At 44.8% G+C, this 25,000-nt stretch overlaps 1 protein-coding gene across 3 annotated transcripts in view; it reads right to left on the reverse strand.

The window, feature by feature from the left end:
• LOC126995940 (hemicentin-2-like) overlaps positions 1 to 25,000 on the reverse strand; it is a 462,936-nt gene that overhangs the window by 296,763 nt on the left and 141,173 nt on the right. The window lies entirely within an intron of this gene.

Here is a 25,000-nt window from a genome sequence, read left to right on the forward strand (position 1 = left end):
TGCCTGGCTGCCTCCCCTACACGCCTCCCTATCCAAAACAATTCAAAATGTAAAAACGACAAAAATAGACCTGCCTTTTATTATTATTATTACATCAACTCCAACCTCCCATGAAAAAATAATCAAGCACCTATACCCCCATGTCTTCTTGAGGATTTAAAGCGCTTGGCACCCCTAAAGATCGTAGTGGTAAGTCTTATAACAATCTATTATATAACTTGGAATCGAACAGAGGATATTTAGGTCCCCCCACCATTTATGTTCCTGCCTGGCTGCCTCCCCTACACGCCTCCCTATCCAAAACAATTCAAGATGTAAAAACGAGAGTAATACACCTTCCGTTTATTTTATTACAGCAACTTCAGCCTCACAGGAAAAAATTATCAAGCCCCTACACCCATGCCTCCACTAGAGCCCTCCTGCCGCCCTGTCCACCTGCCCGCCGATCAGAAACGATTCAAACAAAAAATAAAGGGAAAAAAATCACGTGGCGGGTTTTCGTTTCATCTCCGACAAATTGTTTGCTTTGAACTTTAACTTTCAGCGCGACCGATTTTGATTCTTGTTTGCTTCGTACGCAATCACTAAAACGCTGTGCTTCTGGATTGTATTCTGACGCTTTGGATTCTGTTCAGACACTTTCGTATATTCAAGTAACGGAGAATTTACACTAAGCAAAAAGTACATGACGGCTTTTTAGATATCAATGCATTCCCGCTTCGCTCCATCTCAACTTACTCGTCCATTTTTCAAAAGATACGCACTGGCTTTAACTCAAACATTCATATATATGTTTTGCACTTTAAATCTTTGTCAAACTCAGCAATCTGAAGAAAAAAAGGTTTGTTTACGGTCGCATTCAAAGCTTTTCATAACCAAAATATGTTACCACAAAAGAACAAAAAAACAAGAGGTAATTTCTAAACATTCTTCGCCTACGCTTAATTACCTATACTTTTCTTCCAATTACCTTTTCCTGGACCACTTGTGCCATACTATTACTACAGAGAAAACTAGTTGGTCGATGCAATTACCCATAAAGGCGATTCAGAAAAAGGTCGTCGGGAGCAGAGCCTGGCTGAGAGAAATTCCTGGAAGGGATGTTGAAAGAATGATCGAGGCAATAAGAGTGTATGATGACGCCATTATACTTCAGCGTTCGCATACTTTTCCATTATATCAGGAGTCATTTTCATCGTAAACAATATATCATTTGTTTAGTTTGTGGGCTGTTATGTGCTTCTACCTAAATTAAAATATACAATAATTCGCAGTCTGTTTATAAAATGAACAAAGCCAAGGTCACTGATATATTGCATTCAGAATTTAGAAGTTCAATCATATGGACATTGCAGACATGCTAAAAATTATGAAACTTCACTTGCATACAAAAATAACTAAATTTCACACACCCCAAAAAAAGAAAACTAAACATTGCACAAACCAATTAACGCTCTCTCTCTCTCTCTCTCTCTCTCTCTCTTTTTATATCTTTCTCTTTTTTTTTTTTGTTTGCTTGTGTCTTTTAACATCTTTCTTTTCTTTCTTTTTTCCTCTCTCTCTCTCTCTCTCTCTCTCTCTCTCTCTCTCTCTCTCCTTCTCTCCCTCTCTCTATCTCTCTCCCTCTCTCCCTCTCTCCCTCTCTCTATCTCTCTCCCTCTCTCGCTCTTTCCCTCTCACACACTCTCACCCACTCAGCCCCTTGACACACGGAGACAATAATACAATAGCGTACAAAAACAGGTATTGACAGATAGACAGATAGATAAAAAGGCAAACACCCTCCATTAAAGCAAACTCACATCCACTCCAACCCTGTAACGCAATTTGTCAGCAAAAAACAGTGATGCCAACCCCGATTCTGTCCGTGTGCAAGGTGCGTGCGTGAGAGAGAGAGAGAGAGAGAGAGAGAGAGAGAGAGAGAGAGCGTTCACAATCACAGACAGCAACACAAGGCTACATTAACATACATGATTAGAGTTGTCTATTTTTATTCAACAACAAAGAAATTTCAACACATTAATATTCCTTAAAGAGAAAGTACCGTTGCCTTGATAATCACAAAATCAACAACAACAACAACAACAACAACAACAACAACAACAACAACAACAACAACAACAACGACAACAATAATAATAATGATAATAATGATAATAGTAATGATAATGGTAGTAATGACGGTAATGGAGGCTTTCAGGGCCATTTGATAAACTTACAGATTACGGTAATGACAATAATTTACACTGATTTATGTTGATGTATGTGTCAGTGTGTGTGTGTGTGTGTGTGTGTGTGTGTACTGTTATTGATTGATGAGGGGAAGGAAATGGTGATGAATCTCTCTCTCTCTCTCTCTCTCTCGTCCTGTATACAATTTCCATTCTCTACCTGCCTCCTGTCTCTCCTTTATTTACCTCTCCCTCTTGTTTATATTTCTACTGCCTCTCCTTCGTATATTTCTCTCTTTATTGCTTCCTTCCTCTTCTTCCTCTTTCTTCCTCATGCCTGAAAGAAATACTCGGAACTGGTCTATTTTGTCTTTATCCTATTCTTCTTTATTATATTTTTATTTCTTTTCTGCACTTTTTTTTTATTTCTCTGATACGCGTTTTTTTTTCATATTAACTTTGTTCCATTAATTATTCTTCTTTCTTAACTCATTCCTTCTTTTCGTTTTATTCTCTTCTTCCTTCTCTCCTCCTTCTTCCTTCTCTCCTCTTTCTTCCTTCATGCATACTGGCAGTTTCAATCTCTCTCTCTCCTCTCCTTTCACACTCCCTCTCCCTTCTTTCTTACCTCCCTACCTTCCTCCCTCCTTTCCTCCCTTACCCACATCATTTCACCCTATCATTGTCATCTCTTCCTATCGCTCCAAACACACACACACACACACACACACACACACACACACACACACACACAAGGGACTCGCATCTCCCTGTCACCACTCACTTCCATCCTGATCCTCTCTTGAATAACCTTAGGAGGAAGAGGAGGTGGAGGAGGAGGAGGGGGAAGAGGAGGAAGAGGAAGAGCAATATTCAGGATTACCTAAAGCCTTGAGCGATACAAAGCAAGTCAGATGTCAACACTTGGAGGTATATTTTTGTCCTGGAATTCAGTCGTGTCACTTTTCTGCATGTGTGTGTGTGTGTGTGTGTGTGTGTGTGTGTGTGTGTGTGTGTGTGTGTGTGTGTGTGTGTGTGTGTGTGTGTGTGTGTGTGTGTGTGTGTGTGTGTTCAAATCTTTCGTGTATATTTGCCTGTCGGTTCAGTATATTCTCCATTCCTCACCCTTTGCGTTGTATGATGTGTGTGCCTGTGTGTGTGTGTGTGTGTGTGTGTGTGTGTGTGTGTGTGTGTGTGTGTGTGTGTGTGTGTGTGTGTGTGTGTGTGTGTGTGTGTGTGTGTGTGTGTGTGTGTGTGTGTGTGTGTGTGTGTGTTTCGGTTCATCTTCGTTGTTTATTCGTGTGTTTTTTGTGTAAATTTTAAGAAAGGATGTGTTTACCTTTCTGTTTGTTTACTCGTGTTGCGATAAATCTCTCTCTCTCTCTCTCTCTCTCTCTCATAATCAACCACCACCTTCTCTCTCTCCATAGGAAATACAATACTACACTTTCCACTTTCTCTCCATCTCTTCTACCTCCTCCTCCACCTCCTCCTCCATTCCCACCTCTGCCATAAACCGTTCCCTCCCCCCTCCCCCTCGCGGGCCCTAAGAAGGCTTGGATCCCCCACACTCTTGGTAATCCTAGTGCCTCATGGGATTCGAACCGAGGAAGACGATCCAATCCTCTTCGCAATGTTGGATGTCTAATTAACGACCGCAGACCCGAACACCAAAATAACGCGGTTCGTATCTCCTCTTCCTCCGCCTCCTCCGCCTCCACCTCCTCCTCCTCATTTATAGATTTAGTAAGAGAATAAGAAGACGGCGAGGGTGAAGGAGGAACAAGGAAAGAGGAAATGAAGACTCTTGAAACGGCGGGAGACGAGAAAGAAAATGGGAAGAATGTGCGAAGGGAGAAAGGGAGGACAGAGAAAGGGATTAAAATGAGGAAGAAAAATTAATGAAAGGCAATAAGATAAAAGGAAGAAGAGAATGAAGGTAAGTAAACGAAGGGGAGCTGGAAGAGAGGAAGGAAGAAGAGGAAGAAGAAGAGGAAACAAAGACCGGAACAGTATAATAGGAAGAGGTGAAGGAAACAAGAGAAAAAAAAGAGGAAAACGTAAATAAAAAGAACCGACGGAAAGAAAAACGAGAGATGTGAAAGATAAAGGAACAAGATAATTATGAATTACGAGAATCATAAAAGAAATTCCCAAAAATAAATAAAAGAATGTGAAGGAAATGAAAACTGTCAGAAATATATTTACAGAGAGAAATTAGAAAAAGAAAAGAGAAGCCCAGAGTCCACAGAAAGGAAAACAAAGATGAGAAGGAAGAAGAAAAAGATGGAAAGAGGAGATGACGAAAGGAGATGAACAGGAGGAAGAAAAAACACGAAAAAAAGGGCAATAAGAAAAAAGAAAAGACAAATGGGAACGAAAGAGAAAAATGGAAAGAGTTGATGACGAAAGGAAATGAACAGGAAGAAGGAAAAAAAACTCGAAGAAAAGGGTAAAAAGAAAAAAGAAAATGGAAATAAGAATGAAAAAGAGAAAAATGGAAAGAAGAGATGACGAAAGGAGATGAACAGGAGGAAGAAAAAAACACGAAAAAAAAGGGCAATAAGAAAAAAGAAAATGGAAATAAGAATGAAAAAGAGAAAAATGGAAAGAGGAGATGACGAAAGGAGATAAATTAGAGGAAGAAAAAACACGAAAAAAAGGGCGATAAGAAAAGAGAAAAGAGATATGAGAATGAAAAAGAGAAAAATGGAAAGAGGAGATGACGAAAGGAGATGAACAGGAAGAGAGAAAGAAAAAAAAAGAGGAAATAAGAGGCAATAACAAAAGACGAATGTTCAAGCGGCTAAAGAAGGTATGAGATGAAAGAACGAAAGACAAAGAAGGGAACAAGAGAGATACAGGATAAAGAAGCGATAGAGAAGGGTAAAACATGAAGAAAAAAAGAAATAAGGGAAAGTTTAAAAAATAAGAGATGAAAGAACGTAAAAAAAAGATAGAGAGGAGCAGGACGCAGATAAAAAAAAATGAAGAGAAAGAAAGAATTGGTAGACGAAATTGAGCAAAAAATACATAAAAATAAAGAAAAGGAATGGAAAAATAATTGAAAACAGGTATTTGAGAGAGAGAGAGAGAGAGAGAGAGAGAGAGAGAGAGAGAGAGAGAGAGAGAGAGAGAGAGAGAGAGAGAGAGAGAGAGAGAGAGAGAAATGAAAATCTGAACCGGATCACCTCCAAAACCACCACCATCACCACCACCACCACCACCGACGATATAACCCACACACACACACACACACAACGACAGCGCGAACCCGTAAAAGGAGAAAGAAAATATTAGGGAACGAGATCGAATTCTTTTAATCTGATCCAAATGAGTATTGCTTTATAATTTATCACGCCCGGATCCAGCAGCAGGGCGAGAATAATGATAATAATACTTTTCCATTTGTGTTGCGAGAGATGAAACACGGCGTTGGTGCTTATGTTGCAAGGGAGGGGGAGGGGGAAGGGGGTAAGGGGGTAGGGATGGGATGGGATTTGATCTTCTTTATCACTATTAAGAGGATTCTGCAAAGGGTGATGCTGCTGCTTACACGAGAGAGAGAGAGAGAGAGAGAGAGAGAGAGAGAGAGAGAGAGAGAGAGAGAGAGAAGAGAAGAGAAGAGAAGAGAAGAGAAGGGAAGGGAAAGGAAGGGAAGGGAAGAGAAGAGAAGAGAAGAGAAGAGAAGAGAAGAGAAGAGAAGAGAAGAGAGAGAGAGAGAGAGAGAGAGAGAGAGAGAGAGAGAGAGAGAGAGAGAGAGAGAGAGAGAGAGAGAGAGAGAGAGAGAGAATGGTCGTGGGTATAGTTATTAAATATGAATAAAGACTCACTACCACCAGTCCAATTAGCAGTAATAATAACAGTAACAATAATAATAATGATAATAATTCCACTACCACCACCAATAAAAAAAAAAAATAATAATAATAATAATAATAATAATAATAATAATAATAATAATAATACCACCACTACCACTTAAGACTAGAGACACAGTTGCAGTCACCACCATTTACCTTCCAATATGACGGAATACTTTAAACACCTCGGCGACACACTTATGCCATCTGATCCTATTAAAGTAGGTTTCAACCCTCCTCGGCTTCCCCTTCGTTTCATTATCCTTCGGGCTCGTCGGGAGAGGGTCGGAATGAGCTATCAGGCAGGCAAATTCCCTTCTTCAACCCTAAACTAAAGGGGATTTGACCCATTACTATCTCTTGTACCTCCTTACACTGATGACGACGTTACGCATTTTTTTATGGATTCAAGAAGTGCGCGGCTGCGTGATTCTCCTCTCCCTCACCGCCCACGTACAAGCAGACTCCACGGGGTATTTGATCTCCTTTGGTTCGTCCGGCAAAAGGGTTCTGATCTCCTTCAAGGCTTCCAGTTATTTCTCTATCCCTCCCGAACCTTTTCCATCCCGCTTTCCCTCGTTAAACTCGGATTCATACATTTTTTTCGCACTCGCAAAGGCCCTGATTCCCTTCCCCCTAAGCTGGGCCCCGTTGATATATGGGCTTGGATCAGCCGTAATCCCTCAGCGTGCATAACCCCCTTTATTGCTTTGTATTAAATCCCTCTGCTAGTAGATTCACGGGGGATGGGATTCCTTTGTGTTCTCCTCCTCCTCCTCCTCCTCCTCCTCCTTCTCCTCCTCCTCCTGTTTGACTTAGTGTGTCTGTGTATGTCTGTTTATCTCTGTCTGTCTTCTCTCTTCACTTTTGCTACTGTTTACTTGCATCTCTATATTATTATGTGCAGTATATAATAATTTTGGTGGGGAAAGAGAGGAATCGATATATTATAGTTCCTCCTGCTCCACCTCCTCCTCCGCTTCTTCTTCATCCTTCTCTGCCTCTTTTTCCTCTTCCTCTTCCTCCTCTTTTCCCTCATCTTTCTAATCATTTCTTTTTCTTTCACTTCCACTTTCTTGTTCTTTTTTTCTATTATTCCTCTTTAATCTCCTTCTAATATACATTCCTCTTTCATCTCCTATCATACATTCCTCTTTCATCTCCTCCTAACATACACTCCTCTTTCACCTCCTAAAATACACTCCTCTTTCATCTCCTCCTAACATACACTCCTCTTTCATCTCCTCCCATCATACATTTCACTCATTTCTCACTCTTTTATTCCTCTTATTTTTCGCCTCTATCCTACTCATCTCATACTATTCCTTACCTTTTTGTTCCATCCGTTCCTCTTTACTATCTTTCTTTCACTCTTTATGTTCCTGTATCTCCTTCCTCCTCTTCCTCTAAACTCTCTTGCAATCTCATCCCCTGTAAATCCCTTGTCCCTTATTCCAAGCTTTATTAATAACCTTCCTTCCCTTCCCATCCGTTAATTTGCTTTTCCTATTCTATCTCACTTTACGTTTAGCTCTTCCTATCTCTTTTTTTTATCCATATTTTTTTCCTTTTCTATTTTTTTCCTTTCAACATCCCTACTTTTCTCTTTCCACGGTTTATTTTCCTTTTTCATCTTTCTTTTCTCTCCTTCCTTTTCAAACTCTTTCCATTTCTCTATCTACATTTTCTTTTCCATTTCAGTCTTTCCTTTTTTTTCAGACTCACTCTTATTACTATTCTCTATAACAATTTCCTTCTCGTCATATTATTTTTTTTCTTTTCTAGCTCTTCTTATCACATTCTCTTTCACATTTCCTTTTCCTTTTCTACTTTTCTTTTTCAACCTCATTACTATTCTCTATAACAATTTCCTTCTCGCCCTACTCAATATTACCTTTTTTTTTCCAGCTCTTCTAATCTCATTCTTTCTTATTCACATTTTCTTTTCCTTTTCCACTTTTCTTTTTCAACCTCATTACTAATCTCTATAACAATTTCCTTTTCGTCAAACTCAATATCCCCTTTATTTTTCCCTACAAGTTCTTCTAATCTCATTCTCTTATTCATTATTCACATTTTCTTTTCTTTTTTCTACTTTTTCCTTTTCGACCTCACTCCTACTCGTCATCAGTTCCTTCCCTTTCATCACTTCTAATTACATTCCCTTATTCACGTTTTCTTTTCCTTTTCTATGTTTCCTTTTTTTAATCTCGCTCCTATTCTCTAAACCAATTTCCTTCCCGCCACATTTAATATCCCTCCATTCTTTCCCTTCCATCACTTCCTATAATCTACTTTTCTTTTCCTATCTCATCTTCCCACTTCACTGTTCCCTTTTCTGTAATCAAATCTTTTCAGTCAATCACAATCGCTTTATTCCATCCCTTCCATCACTCACAGTTTACTTATTCTCTTCCGTCACTTACAATCCCCTTCATGATTTCCCTTCCATCACTCCTCTTTCTCTAATTCCACCTAACATTCCGACTGCTCTTCCTATCCCCTCTATGCACAATCCTCCCTTCTTCCACCCTCTCGTATTCCACCTGTTGTTATTCTTCATATCCTTATTCCTCCAAACATACAAACTGTTCTCCCTATCCTCTCTATTCACAGTCCTCCCTTCTTCCACTCTCTCGTACTCCACCTGTGATCATTCTTCTTCGTCTTCATTTCCGTATTCCTCAGAACACTCCGACAGCATCCCTACTTTTCTCTTTCCACGGTAAATTTTCCTTTTTATATCTTTCTTTTTATCTCCTTCCTTTTCAAACTCTCCCTATCCTCTCTATTCGCAATCCTCCCTTCTTCCACCCTCTCGTACTCCACCTGTGATCATTCTTCTTCATCTTGTCTCCATCACAACTAAGCAGCTTTCCACCAAGTGTTAGCCCTCTCGAGTATCTTCAACATTTTCCTTCCCCACGCGCCCCTTCGCCTCATTTAGAGAGTAACCCGATTGCCCGGACAGCAGCAGCCGTTCCCGGACCCAGCAGTAATAAGGGGAAGAAAAAGAGGTACACTAGTAAAAAGGATATTAGTCGTGTTGGGAGGGGAGTGTGTGGGAGGGGATTCTTTTGGGGGAGGGGGGAGTGTGTGTGTGTGGGGGGAGGAGGTGTGTGTGTGTGTGTGTGTGTGTGTGTGTGTGTGTGTGTGCACGTCAGAAAACAAGCAGATTTTCTCCTAACGAGGAACTAAGCTCTTTCGCCGCTTCCTTCCTAATGATCAACGGAACAATGGATATTCTCTCTCTCTCTCTCTCTCTCTCTCTTGCTCCAAAATGTTGTCACACCACTTCTCCATCCATCTTCTCTCTCTCTCTCCTCTCTCTCTCTCTCTCTCTCTTTACACCTGAAGGAGAAGTAGGCCAAGCGCAATGTCAACTGAGAGAGAGAGAGAGAGAGAGAGAGAGAGAGAGAGAGAGAGAGAGAGAGAGAGAGAGAGAGAGAGAAAATGAAAACGGGCTTGTTCACACAACTCGACTCGGAGGCATAGAGGTACAAGAGAGAGCTGCTGCTGTGAATGAGAGAGAGAGAGAGAGAGAGAGAGAGAGAGAGAGAGAGAGAGAGAGAGAGAGAGAGAGAGAGAGAGAGAGAGAGAGAGAGAGAGAGAGAGAGAGAGAGAGAGAGAGAGAGAAGTGCAGTAGAAGAAGTAGGAACAGTAGTAGTAGTAGTAGTAGTAGTAGTAGTAGTAGAGGAAAGGGGTAAAACTAAGTCAACAACGAAAATAAAACAAGAAAACCGGTAAAAAGGTGGAAAAGAAAACGAAAACCAAACCAAAACAAAATACATAACCCAAAGACAACCAAGAAAACACGAGTCACACACACACACACACACACACACACACACACACACACACACACACACTAAACCAAAACCAATCAAGGCACCTCTCCATCCGAAATTGACCTCTCTTTTAGCTACTCTTTATTTTTATCTTTTATGGGAGCGGCGAGTAACGGGCTTTTTTTTTGTACCTTTTTTTGTTGCCCTTGAGCCGTGTCCTTTGATGTAAAAAGAAAAAAACTAAAAAAGACAAAACCCAAAAAGACAACAATCAAAACACAAACAACACACATTAAACACCAAACAACACCCCAAAACAACCATCAGAAGCACCAACTCCCAATAATATTAATAGCCCCTTCATCACCCATCACGGCGCACAGGTAATCCAGAGGGGCGGCAGCGTAATGACAGGTAGACAGGTAATAAGCCGCGACGTATTACACCTGTACATCACCTGCGCCTGGCCGCCTCCTCCGTCTATAGTTATACAGCGTCATCAATCAGTCTAAAGGGATAATTAGTTTCCCTCCATATCTCTGCCTCCTCCTCCTCCTCCTCCTCCTCCCAGTCCCCTAATCTCCCTATCTCTCTGTCCTTCATTGTTCATTATTGCATATCTCTTTCCCTCTCCTCTCTCCCTCCTTTCTTCTCTATTGGTTACTTTCTTTCGCCTCTTCTTTTTCCTTTTATCTTCTCCTCTCTCCCTCCACATTTCCCATCTACCTATCTCTCCCTCATTCCTTGTTGCATATCCATTTCCTCTTCTCCCTCTCACTCTCATTCTCTATTGGTTCATTTCTCTTTCCAATCTTCTTTCTCCCTTCTATCTTCTCCTCTATTCCTCTTAGTCTCTTCTTTTATATCTCCATTTCATATCTACTTATTTCTTCCTCCTTCATTGCTGCGTATTCCTTTCATTCTTCCTCTTTCCTCCTTCCATACTGGTTGTTTTCTCTTTCGTATCTTCTTTCTCATTTATATTTTCTCTTCTCTGATACTCATATTTTACATATCAACTTCTCTCTCCCTCTCCCTTTTCTCTCTCCTTTCAAAATCTACTTCTTCCTCCTTTCATGCTACTCTTCTCTCCACCTACTCCTCTTCTCTCGTTTCCATTTCACTTCCACTTCCTTCAATCTTCCTCCCCCCTTCCCCCCTCCTCCATAAATTGATACTTCTCTCCTCCTCCCTCCTTCATCTCACCCCTCGTTATTCCCTCTTTCATCTCCTCCTCCTCGTATTACATCTTAATAGCAAACTCCACTTTCATCTTGCACTTGCTTATTTCCTCGCTTCCACTGGTGTTCTCTTCTTTTCATTTTCCTTCATATTCTTCTTCTATTTTCATTCTTCTTGTTCTCATCCTTATTATTCTTTTTTTCCTTTTTTTTTGTCATTTTTCCTGTTCCCTTTAATCATTTCTTTGCTTTGCTTTTCTCTTCATTTTCCTTTTCTTCTTTCTCTAGTTTTCTTTCATTTTCTTTTTACTCCTTATTTACTCTTTTTTATCTTTATTTTTTCTATTCTTTTTTTTCTTCCTCATTATCCTCCTCTTTCTCTTTCTCTTACTCTTACTGCTTCTCCCCCTCTTCTACTCTCTTTTTCCTCCTCCTCCTCCTCCTCCTCCTCCTCCTCAGTTTCAAGTTACCCAAAAATTCTTCACACTTTATTTACATTCTCCTTATCTTTCTAAACTTAATCCTTCTCCAAAAACAGCTGTTCCTACTGTACTCCCCTCCTCCCCCTCCTCCTCCTCTTCCTCCTCCTCCTCCACTTGAATGTTATGTGGTGTTGGAAGGAGGAGGAGGAGGAAAATTGTCATCCTATTTGGCAGAGTGCAGGGGTGTGGGAAAACATGCACTTGGGACCTTCTCTTCCCCGCCAGGTGTATGGAGACAGGGAGGGGGGCGCGGGAAAGGGAGGGAGAGGGAGAGAGCAGGAGAGGGAATATCAGAGAGGGAGCCGCCGAAGAGAGGAAGGGTGAGGGAGAGCAAGGGAGGGAAGGTACGAGAGGGAGAGAAGAGAGGGAAGGTAAGAGACGAAGGCGCCGGAAAGAAGGGAAAGGGAGGGAGGGCAGGAGAGGGGAGTTAAGGGAGAAGAGGAACACAAAGGGAACACAAAGGATGAACAAACAACAGCAGACCTGCTGGTCCTTACGAGGCTGTTTGTGACAAGCTACACTAACTATCTAATCAAAGGTGGAAGATGAAGGACAGCAAAGGCGAAGGCTTCTCCCCACCCCCCCATCTCTCCAGCCAAAGCTAGCAGGAAAGGAAAAAGAACCATGCAGCATGGAAAAACCTCATGGAAATTATGTAGGAAAGAGGAAAGAACTACCATTAATGCTACCACTAACCGGGCGATAAAAGCGGACAAGGACACCAGTATTCGAAAGAACTTAACGTTTTTACGACAATGAGTAAAATCTTAGTTGATGGTTGGATTCAAAACACTTGTCTAATTTATTCTTGAAGGCCATAACTGTTGTACTATCAACGACATCACAGGGTAGAGAGTTCCAAACATTAACAACTCGATTAAAGAAGAAGTGTTTAGCTTCGTGCGACGAGAATCTTTTACCACTTATCTTCAAATTGTGATTTCCTCTTGTTCTATTTGATCGATCAATTGTAAAGTAATCTTCCGCATTAATATCACTCAATCCTTTAAACATTTTAAACACTTCTATTAGCTCGCCTCGCATTCTTCGTTTTGATAGGATGAATAAATTTACTTCTTTAAGCCTTTGTTCATATGACAAATTTCTCAACCTAGGAATCATCTTTGCTGCTCTTCGTTGAGCCCGTTCCAGCTTTTCTGTCTTTTCTGTAATAGGGAGACCAAAACTGTACACAGTACTCTAGACGGGGTCGAATCAACGAATTATACAGTTTTAATATTACTTTTTTTCCGATTTATTATTAAAGACTCGTCCGATGAAGCCAACCAATTTGTTTTCAGTTTTAACTACCTCTGAACAATGCTGACCGGGCTTTAAATCGCTTGATATAGTGATTCCAAGATCCTTTTTTTTACTTACTGCAGAAAGTTGTTGGCCATTCATTACGTACCGAACGCGATTGTTATTTTTTCCGATGTGCAACACTTTACATTTGTCAACGTTAAATTTAATTTGCCATTGATTGGCCCAACGTGCAAGTCGATCTAGATCTGACTGTAAAGCTTCTTCGTCGAGTGTCGCAGTTACTTGACTACCAATTTTTGTGTCATCAGCAAATTTTGATACTTTGCAAGTGAGCCCATCATCCATATCATTAACATAAATTAAGAAGAACATGGGGCCAAGCACTGATCCTTGAGGTACGCCGCTTCTGACGTCGAGCCAGTTAGATGTAACGCCGTTTAGAACTACTCTCTGTTTCCGCTCAGAGAGCCAGTCCACAAGCCAATTGTAAATGTTACCCGAGATACCGTGCCCCAATAGTTTGCTGAGCAATCGTTGGTGAGGGACCTTATCAAATGCCTTTTGAAAATCCAGATATATGATATCTACTGATCTGCTTTCATCGAACACCTCAAAAATATAATGAAAAAAATCAAGTAAGTTAGTTAAACACGAACGTTTACTACGAAAGCCATGTTGCGAATTATTTATATTAATTTCTTCGAAGAATTTCACCATATTGTCGCGAATGATAGTCTCCATTAACTTATAAACAATCGATGTCAGGCTAATTGGTCGATAGTTTCCTGGATGAGACTTGTCCCCCTTTTTTAAAAATTGGTGTGACATTTGCAAGTTTCCAATCCGACGGAACTTTTCCAGCTGTTAAAGATTTATTGAATATGATGGAGAGCGGTTTACAAATTTGATGTTTGATTTCTTTTAAGACCCTAGGGGTAATTTTGTGTGGACCAGGAGCTTTGCTTACTTTAGTCTTTTCAATTGTGCTTAAAATGTCACTTTCTACGATGAGCACGCCACTTAACATCTTTTCGGTCCTTCTAACCTCCGGTGGTTGAGGTGATAAACAATCTTCGTCGGTAAATACGGATGCGAAAAAGTTATTTAGGATTGTAGCCATTTCATTTTCATCGTTCGTGTGGTTACCATTAACATTAGCAAGCGGTCCGATACCACAAGTGAGTGACTTTTTTATTATTTACGTTGCTAAAAAATTCTTTAGGATTAGATTTACTCGTTTCCGCTATATATTCTTCAAGATTTTTCTTGCTTCGTTTTATTAATTTCTTGGTTTCGCGGCGAATTCTGTCCAACTCTAGTTTGTCAGCCTCACTCTGAGTTGATATGTATCTACTGTATACGCGTTTTTTAAGAGATAGGCTATTTTGAGTTTCGTTATTCCACCATTTGGGTTTCTTTTTAAAAGCTGAGCGTCTGTTACGATAGGGTACGCATATGCTTATGGCATTATTCAATATTGTGGTGAAGGCCCCCCAAGATTTATCAATATCTGTCTCCGCCGAGATTTCAGTCCAGTCAGAATTATTTAGAATTGATCGGAGTCTTACGAGATTCGCTCTCTGATAATCAGGCAATTTTTCTTTACTAGGAGTTACATTACTTTCTTTCATATTGATGCTGAATGTGATTGTTCGGTGATCGCTAGAACTAAAAATTGAACCAACATTTACTTCATTAACTAGATCAGCTGTCGATGAAAAGATAAGGTCAAGAATATTATTTTCCCGAGTCGGTTCTTGAACGTGTTGATAAAAATCACTCTCTAGTAAATTTGTGAACAGGTCGAGCACTGTATGACAGTTCAACGGTTCACCCCATCTTTTCACTGGCAAGTTAAAGTTCCCAACAATTACTGCCTCGCAACTGCTGCTTGTTTCTAATAATAATTCACTTAATACGTGGTCTAAGACCAGGAGAGGGAAGGTAAGAGAGGGAGGTACCAAAAAGAGGAAGGGAGAGAGGAGAGCAAGAGGAAAAAGATAGGAGACAGGGAATGGCATGAGGGGAGGGTGAGGAAGGTTAGGCAAAAGGGAGGAGGAGGGAAAGGAGTTAGGAAGCAGGAAAGGAGCGAAGGAGAGGGAAAGTAGGAGAGGGAGGGAGAGAGGGAGAGCAGGAGAGGGAAGGTAAGAGAAGGGAGTGAAGGGATAGGGGAGCAGGTTAGGCAGAAGGGAAGAGGGGGAAAGGGTTAAGGAGGAAGGAAAGGAGAGAGATGAGAAGTAAAGGATGGAAGAGGGGGAGGCGGAGGGGTGAGAAAATAGGTTTGCATATTGACAGGGAGTAGATAGGTACGTGGGTAATAAGGATTGGTAATGTGACTGGTGGATAGGGGAAGGGTTGGTAATGGGACTGGTGGATAGGGGAAGGATTGGTAATGGGACAGGAGGATAGGTGAAGGATTGGTAATGGGAATGGTGGATAGGGGAAGGATTGGTAATGGGACTGGTGGATAGGGGAAGGGTTGGTAATGGGACTGGTGGATAGGGGAAGGGTTGGTAATAGGACTGGTGGATAGGGGAAGGATTGGTAATGGGACTGGTGGATAGGGGAAGGGTTGGTAATGGGACTGGTGGATAGGGGAAGGATTGGTAATGGGACTGGTGGATAGGGGAAGGATTGGTAATGGGACTGGTGGATAGGGGAAGGATTGGTAATGGGACTGGTGGATAGGGTAAGGATTGGTAATGGGACTGGTGGATGAGGGAAGGATTGGTAATGGGACAGGTGGATAGGGGAAGGATTGATAATGGGACTGGTGGATAAGGGAAGGGTTGGTAATGGGATTGGTGGATAGGGAAGGATTGGTAATGGGACTGGTGGATAGGGAAGGGTTGTTAATGGGACTGGTGGATAGGGAAGGATTGGTAATGGGACTGGTGGATAGGGAAGGTTGGTAATGGGACTGGTGGATAGGGAAGGATTGGTAATGGGACTGGTGGATAGGGAAGGATTGGTAATGGGACTGGTGGATAGGTGAAGGATTGGTAATGGGACTGGTGGATAGCGGAAGGATTGGTAATGGGACTGGTGGATAGGGGAAGGATTGGTAATGGGACTGGTGGATAGGGGAAGGATTGGTAATGGGACTGGTGGATAGGGGAAGGAATGGTAATGGGACTGGTGGATAGCGGAAGGATTGGTAATGGGACTGGTGGATAAGGGAAGGATTGGTAATGGGACTGGTGGATAGGGGAAGGATTGGTAATGGACTGGTGGATAGGGAAGGATTGGTAATGGGACTGGTGGATAGGGGAAGGATTGGTAATGGGACTGGTGGATAGGGGAAGGGTTGGTAATGGGACTGGTGGATAGGGGAAGGTTTGGTAATGGGACTGGTGGATAGGGGAAGGATTGGTAATGGGACTGGTGGATAGGGGAAGGATTGGTAATGGGACAGGTGGATAGGGGAAGGATTGGTAATGGGACTGGTGGATAGGGGAAGGATTGGTAATGGGACAGGTGGATAGGGGAAGGATTGGTAATGGGACAGGTGGATAGGGGAAGGATTGGTAATGGGACTGGTGGATAGGGGAAGGATTGGTAATGGGACAGGTGGATAGGGGAAGGATTGGTAATGGGACTGGTGGATAGGGGAAGGATTGGTAATGGGACTGGTGGATAGGGGAAGGGTTGGTAATGGGACTGGTGGATAGGGGAAGGATTGGTAATGGGACTGGTGGATAGGGGAAGGATTGGTAATGGGACTGGTGGATAGGGGAAGGATTGGTAATGGGACTGGTGGATAGGGAAGGATTGGTAATGGGACTGGTGGATAGGGGAAGGGTTGGTAATGGGACTGGTGGATAGGGGAAGGATTGGTAATGGGACTGGTGGATAGGGGAAGGGTTGGTAATGGGACTGGTGGATAGGGGAAGGATTGGTAATGGGACTGGTGGATAGAGGAAGGGTTGGTAATGGGACTGGTGGATAGGGAAAGGATTGGTAATGGGACTGGTGGATAGCGGAAGGATTGGTAATGGGACTGGTGGATAGGGGAAGGATTGGTAATGGGACTGGTGGATAGGGGAAGGATTGGTAATGGGACTGGTGGATAGGGGAAGGATTGGTAATGGGACTGGTGGATAGGGCAAGGATTGGTAATGGGACTGGTGGATAGGGGAAGGCTGGTAATGGACTGGTGGATAGGGAAGGATTGGTAATGGGACTGGTGGATAGGGGAGGGTTTGGAAAAGGGACTGGTGGAGAGCTGAAGGATTGGTAATGGGACTGGTGGATAGCGGAAGGATTGGTAATGGGACTGGTGGATAGGGGAAGGTTTGGTAATGGGACTGGTGGATAGGGGAAGGATTGGTAATGGGACTGGTGGATAGGGGAAGGATTGGTAATGGGACTGGTGGATAGGGAAAGGGTTGGTAATGGGACAGGTGGATAGGAGAAGGGTTGGTAATGGGACTGGTGGATAGGGAAGGATTGGTAATGGGACTGGTGGATAGGGAAGGATTGGTAATGGGACTGGTGGATAGGGAAGGATTGGTAATGGGACTGGTGGATAGGGAAGGATTGGTAATGGGACTGGTGGATAGGGAAGGGTTGGTAATGGGACTGGTGGATAGGGAAGGATTGGTAATGGGACTGGTGGATAGGGAAGGGTTGGTAATGGGACTGGTGGATAGGGGAAGGATTGGTAATGGGACTGGTGGATAGGGAAGGATTGGTAATGGGACTGGTGGATAGGGAAGGATTGGTATTGGGTCTGGTGGATTGGGGAAGGATTGGTAAGGGGACTGGTGGATAGGGGAAGGATTGGTAATGGGACTGGTGGATAGTGGAATGATTGGTAATGGGACTAGTGGATAGGGGAAGGATTGGTAATGGGACTGGTGGATAGGGAAGGATTGGTAATGGGACTGGTGGATAGGGAAGGATTGGTAATGGGACTGGTGGATAGGGAAGATTGGTAATGGGACTGGTGGATAGGGAAGGATTGTTAATGTGACTGGTGGATAGGGGAAGGATTGGTAATGGGACTGGTGGAAAAGGGAAGGATTAGTAATGGGACTGGTGGATAGGGAAGGATTGGTAATGGGACTGGTGGATAGGGAAGGATTGGTAATGGGACTGGTGGATAGGGGGAAGGATTGGTAATGGGACAGGTGGATAAGGGAAGGATTGGTAATGGGACTGGTGGATAGGGTAAGGGTTGGTAATGGGACTGGTGGATAGGGGAAGGATTGGTAATGGGACTGGTGGATAGGGGAAGGATTGGTAATGGGACAGGTGGATAGGGGAAGGATTGGTAATGGGACTGGTGGATAGGGGAAGGATTTTAAATGGGACTGGTGGATAGGGAAGGATTGGTAATGGACTGGTGGATAGGGAAGGGTTGGTAATGGGACTGGTGGATAGGGAAGGATTGGTAATGGGACTGGTGGATAGGGGAAGGATTGGTAATGGGACTGGTGGATAGGGAAGGATTGGTAATGGACTGGTGGATAGGGAAGGGTTGGTAATGGGACTGGTGGATAGGGGAAGGATTGGTAATGGGACTGGTGGATAGATGAAGGCTTGGTAATGGTACTGGTGGATAGGGGAAGGATTGGTAATGGGACTGGTGGATAGGGGAAGGATTGGTAATGGGACTGGTGGATAGGGAAAGATTGGTAATGGACTGGTGGATAGGGAAGGGTTGGTAATGGGACTGGTGGATAGGGGAACAATTGGTAAATGGACTGGTGGATAGGGGAAGGATTGGTAATCGGACTGGTGGATAGGGAAGGATTGGTAATGGGACTGGTGGATAGGGAAGGGTTGGTAATGGGACTGGTGGATAGGGAAGGATTGGTAATGGGACTGGTGGATAGGGAAGGATTGTAATGGGACTGGTGGATAGGGAAGGGTTGGTAATGGGACTGGTGGATAGGGAAGGATTGGTAATGGGACTGGTGGATAGGGAAGGATTGGTAATGGGACTGGTGGATAGGGGAAGGGTTGGTAATGGGACTGGTGGATAGGGGAAGGATTGGTAATGGGACTGGTGGATAGGGTAAGGGTTGGTAATGGGACTGGTGGATAGAGGAAGGATTGGTAATGGGACTGGTGGATAGGGGAAGGATTGGTAATGGGACTGGTGGATAGGGGAAGGATTGGTAATGGGACTGGTGGATAGGGGGAGGGTTGGTAATGGGACTGTTGGATAGGGGAAGGATTGTACGGGACTGGATAGGGAAGGGTTGGTAATGGGACTGGTGGATAGGGAAGGATTGGTAATGGGACTGGTGGATAGGGAAGGGTTGGTAATGGGACTGGTGGATAGGGAAGGATTGGTAATGGGACTGGTGGATAGGGGAAGGATTGGTAATGGGACTAGTGGATAGGGAAGGGTTGGTAATGGGACTGGTGGATAGGGAAGGATAATGGGACTGGTGGATAGGGAAGGATTGGTAATGGGACTGGTGGATAGGGGAAGGGTTGGTAATGGGACTGGTGGATAGGGAAGGATTGGTAATGGGACTGGTGGATAGGGAAGGGTTGGTAATGGGACTGGTGGATAGGGGAAGGATTGGTAATGGGACTGTTGGATAGGGGAAGGATTGGTAATGGGACTGGTGGATAGGGAAGAAGGTTGGTAATGGGACTGGTGGATAGGGAAGGATTGGTAATGGGACTGGTGGATAGGGAAGATTGGTAATGGGACTGGTGGATAGGGGAAGGATTGGTAATGGGACTGGTGGATAGGGAAGGATTGGTAATGGGACTGGTGGATAGGGAAGGATTGGTAATGGGACTGGTGGATAGGGGAAGGATTGGTAATGGGACTGGTGGATAGGGAAGGATTAGTAATAGTACTGGTGGATAGGGGAAGGTTTGGTAAGGGGAATGGTCGATCGGGGAAAGGTTGGAAATGGGACGGTGGATAGGGGAAGGATTGGTAAGGGGAATGGTGCGTAGGGGAAGGGAAGGTAATGGGACCGGTGGATAGGGGAAGGATTGGTAATGGACTGGGGGATAGGGGAAGGATTTGTAATTGGCCTGGTGGCTAAGGGAAGGATTGGTGGATAGGGGAAGGGTTGGTAATGGGAATGGTGGATAGGGGAGAGATTGGTAATGGGACTGGTGGATAGGGTAAGCGTTGGTAATAGGACTGGTGGATACGGGAAGGATTGGAAATGGGACTGGTGGATAGGGGAAGGATTGGTAATGGGACTGGTGGATAGGGAAGGGTTGGTAATGGGACTGGTGGATAGGGAAGGATTGGTAATGGGACTGGTGGATAGGGAAGGATTGGTAATGGGACTGGTGGATAGGGAAGGATTGGTAATGGGACTGGTGGATAGGGGAAGGTTGGTAATGGGACTGGTGGATAGGGAAGGATTGGTAATGGGACTGGTGGATAGGGGAAGGATTGGTAATGGGACTGGTGGATAGGGAAGGTTGGTAATGGGACTGGTGGATAGGGAAGGATTGGTAATGGGACTGGTGGATAGGGAAGGGTTGGTAATGGGACTGGTGGATAGGGGAAGGTTTGGTAATGGGAATGGTGGATAGGGGAGTGATTGGTAATGGGACTGGTGGATAGGGAAGGATTGGTAATGGGACTGGTGGATAGGGAAGGATTGGTAATGGGACTGGTGGATAGGGAAGGATTGGTAATGGGACTGGTGGATAGGGAAGGATTGGTAATGGGACTGGTGGATAGGGGAAGGATAATGGGACTGGTGGATAGGGGAAGGATTGGTAATGGGACTGGTGGATAGGGAAGGATTGGTAATGGGACTGGTGGATAGGGAAGGATTGGTAATGGGACTGGTGGATAGGGGAAGGATTGGTAATGGACTGGTGGATAGGGAAGGATTGGTAATGGGACTGGTGGATAGGGAAGGATTGGTAATGGGACTGGTGGATAGGGAAGGATTGGTAATGGGACTGGTGGATAGGGAAGGATTGGTAATGGACTGGTGGATAGGGAAGGATTGGTAATGGGACTGGTGGATAGGGAAGGATTGGTAATGGGACTGGTGGATAGGGAAGGATTGGTAATGGGACTGGTGGATAGGGAAGGATTGGTAATGGGACTGGTGGATAGGGGAAGGATTGGTAATGGGACTGTGGGAGAGGGGAAGGCTTGGTAATGGACTGGTGGATAGGGAAGGATTGGTAATGGGACTGGTGGATAGGGAAGGATTGGTAATGGGACTGGTGGATAGGGGAAGGATTGGTAATGGTTGGTAATGGGACTGGTGGATAGGGAAGGATTGGTAATGGACTGGTGGATAGGGAAGGATTGGTAATGGGACTGGTGGATAGGGAAGAGTTGGTAATGGGACTGGTGGATTGGGGAAGGATTGGTAATGGGACTGGTGGATAGGGGAAGGGTTGGTAATGGGACTGGTGGATAGGGAAGGATTGGTAATGGGACTGGTGGATAGGGGAAGGATTGGTAATGGGACTGGTGGATAGGGAAGGTTGGTAATGGGACTGGTGGATAGGGAAGGATTGGTAATGGGACTGGTGGATAGGGGAAGGTTGGTAATGGGACTGGTGGATAGGGAAGGATTGGTAATGGGACTGGTGGATAGGGAAGGATTGGTAATGGGACTGGTGGATAGGGAAGGATTGGTAATGGGACTGGTGGATAGGGAAGGATTGGTAATGGGACTGGTGGATAGGGAAGGATTGGTAATGGGACTGGTGGATAGGGAAGGATTGGTAATGGGACTGGTGGATAGGGAAGGATTGGTAATGGACTGGTGGATAGGGAAGGGTTGGTAATGGGACTGGTGGATAGGGGAAGGATTGGTAATGGGACTGGTGGATAGGGAAGGATTGGTAATGGGACTGGTGGATAGGGAAGGGTTGGTAATGGACTGGTGGATAGGGAAGGATTGGTAATGGGACTGGTGGATAGGGGAAGGATTGGTAATGGGACTGGTGGATAGGGGAAGGATTGGTAATGGGACTGGTGGATAGGGAAGGATTGGTAATGGGACTGGTGGATAGGGAAGGGTTGGTAATGGGACTGGTGGATAGGGGAAGGATTGGTAATGGGACTGGTGGATAGGGAAGGATTGGTAATGGGACTGGTGGATAGGGAAGGATTGGTAATGGGACTGGTGGATAGGGAAGGATTGGTAATGGGACTGGTGGATAGGGAAGGATTGGTAATGGGACTGGTGGATAGGGAAGGATTGGTAATGGGACTGGTGGATAGGGAAGGATTGGTAATGGGACTGGTGGATAGGGAAGGTTGGTAATGGGACTGGTGGATAGGGGAAGGATTGGTAATGGGACTGGTGGATAGGGAAGGATTGGTAATGGGACTGGTGGATAGGGAAGGGTTGGTAATGGGACTGGTGGATAGGGAAGGATTGGTAATGGGACTGGTGGATAGGGAAGGGTTGGTAATGGGACTGGTGGATAGGGAAGGATTGGTAATGGGACTGGTGGATAGGGAAGGATTGGTAATGGGACTGGTGGATAGGGGAAGGATTGGTAATGGGACTGGTGGATAGGGAAGGTTGGTAATGGGACTGGTGGATAGGGGAAGGGTTGGTAATGGGACTGGTGGATAGGGAAGGATTGGTAATGGGACTGGTGGATAGGGAAGGGTTGGTAATGGGACTGGTGGATAGGGGAAGGATTGGTAATGGGACTGGTGGATAGGGGAAGGTTGGTAATGGGACTGGTGGATAGGAAGGAAGGTAATGGGACTGGTGGATAGGGAAGGTTGGTAATGGACTGGTGGATAGGGAAGGGTTGGTAATGGGACTGGTGGATAGGGAAGGGTTGGTAATGGGACTGGTGGATAGGGAAGGATTGGTAATGGGACTGGTGGATAGGGAAGGGTTGGTAATGGGACTGGTGGATAGGGAAGGATTGGTAATGGGACTGGTGGATAGGGAAGGATTGGTAATGGGACTGGTGGATAGGGAAGGTTGGTAATGGGACTGGTGGATAGGGGAAGGATTGGTAATGGGACTGGTGGATAGGGAAGGGTTGGTAATGGGACTGGTGGATAGGGAAGGATTGGTAATGGGACTGGTGGATAGGGGAAGGATTGGTAATGGGACTGGTGGATAGGGAAGGATTGGTAATGGGACTGGTGGATAGGGAAGGATTGGTAATGGGACTGGTGGATAGGGAAGGGTTGGTAATGGGACTGGTGGATAGGGGAAGGATTGGTAATGGGACTGGTGGATAGGGAAGGATTGGTAATGGGACTGGTGGATAGGGAAGGATTGGTAATGGGACTGGTGGATAGGGAAGGATTGGTAATGGGACTGGTGGATAGGGAAGGATTGGTAATGGGACTGGTGGATAGGGAAGGTTGGTAATGGGACTGGTGGATAGGGAAGGGTTGGTAATGGGACTGGTGGATAGGGAAGGATTGGTAATGGGACTGGTGGATAGGGAAGGGTTGGTAATGGGACTGGTGGATAGGGAAGGATTGGTAATGGGACTGGTGGATAGGGAAGGGTTGGTAATGGGACTGGTGGATAGGGAAGGATTGGTAATGGGACTGGTGGATAGGGAAGGGTTGGTAATGGGACTGGTGGATAGGGAAGGATTGGTAATGGGACTGGTGGATAGGGAAGGATTGGTAATGGGACTGGTGGATAGGGAAGGTTTGGTAATGGGAATGGTGGATAGGGGAAGGGTTGGTAATGGGACTGGTGGATAGGGGAAGTTTTGGTAATGGGACTGGTGGATAGGGAAGGGTTGGTAATGGGACTGGTGGATAGGGAAGGATTGGTAATGGGACTGGTGGATAGGGGAAGGATTGGTAATGGGACTGGTGGATAGGGAAGGTTGGTAATGGGACTGGTGGATAGGGAAGGATTGGTAATGGGACTGGTGGATAGGGAAGGGTTGGTAGTTGGACTGGTGGATAGGGGAAGGATTGGTAATGGGACTGGTGGATAGGGAAGGGTTGGTAATGGGACTGGTGGATAGGGAAGGATTGGTAATGGGACTGGTGGATAGGGAAGGATTGGTAATGGGACTGGTGGATAGGGAAGGGTTGGTAATGGGACTGGTGGATAGGGAAGGATTGGTAATGGGACTTGTGGATAGGAGAAGGGTTAGTAATGGGACTGGTGGATAGGGGAAGGATTGGTAATGGGACTGGTGGATAGGGGAAGGATTGGTAATGGGACTGGTGGATAGGGGAAGGATTGGTAATGGGACTGGTGGATATAGGAAGGATTGGTAATGGGACTGGTGGATATGGGAAGGTTTGGTAATGGGACTGGTGGATAGGGGAAGGATTGGTAATGGGACTGGTGGATAGCGGAGGGAGTGGTAATGGACTGGTGGATAGGGAAGGCTTGGTAATGGGAATGGTGGATAGGGGAAGGATTGGTAATGGGACAGGTGGATAGTGTAAGTATTGGTAATGGGACTGGTGGATACGGGAAGGGTTGGTAATGGGACAGGTGGATAGGGGAAGGATTGGTAATGGGACTGGTGGATAGGGAAGGGTTGGTAATGGGACAGGTGGATAGGGAAGGATTGGTAATGGGACTGGTGGATAGGGGAAGGATTGGTAATGGGACTGGTGGATAGGGAAGGTTGGTAATGGGACTGGTGGATAGGGAAGGGTTGGTAATGGGACAGGTGGATCGGGAAGGGTTGGTAATGGGACTGGTGGATAAGGGAAGGGTTGGTAATGGGACTGGTGGATAGGGGAAGGATTGGTAATGGGACTGGTGGATAGGGGAGGATTGGTAATGGGACTGGTGGATAGGGAAGGGTTGGTAATGGGACTGGTGGATAGGGAAGGGTTGGTAATGGGACTGGTGGATAGGGAAGGATTGGTAATGGGACTGGTGGATGGGAAGGATTGGTAATGGGACTGGTGGATAGAGGAAGGATTGGTAATGGGACTGGTGGATAGGGGAAGGATTGGTAATGGGACTGGGTGATAGGGGAAGGGTTGGTAATGGGACTGGTGGATAGTGGAAGTATTGGTAATGGCACTGGTGGATAGGGGATTGGTAATGGGACTGGTGGATAGGCGAAGGGTTGGTAATGGGACTGGTGGATAGGGGAAGGGTTGGTAATGGGACTGGTGGATAGGGGAAGGATTGGTAATGGGACTGGTGGATAGGGGAAGGATTGGTAATGGGACTGGTGGATAGGGGAAGGTTTGGTAATGGGACTGGTGGATAGGGGAAGGATTGGTAATGGGACTGGTGGATAGGGGAAGGGTTGGTAATGGGACTGGTGGATAGGGGAAGGATTGGTAATGGGACTGGTGGATAGGTGAAGGAT

The sequence above is a fragment of the Eriocheir sinensis genome, chromosome 9, assembly GCF_024679095.1.
Source record: "Eriocheir sinensis breed Jianghai 21 chromosome 9, ASM2467909v1, whole genome shotgun sequence".
Classification (NCBI taxonomy): domain Eukaryota; kingdom Metazoa; phylum Arthropoda; class Malacostraca; order Decapoda; family Varunidae; genus Eriocheir; species Eriocheir sinensis.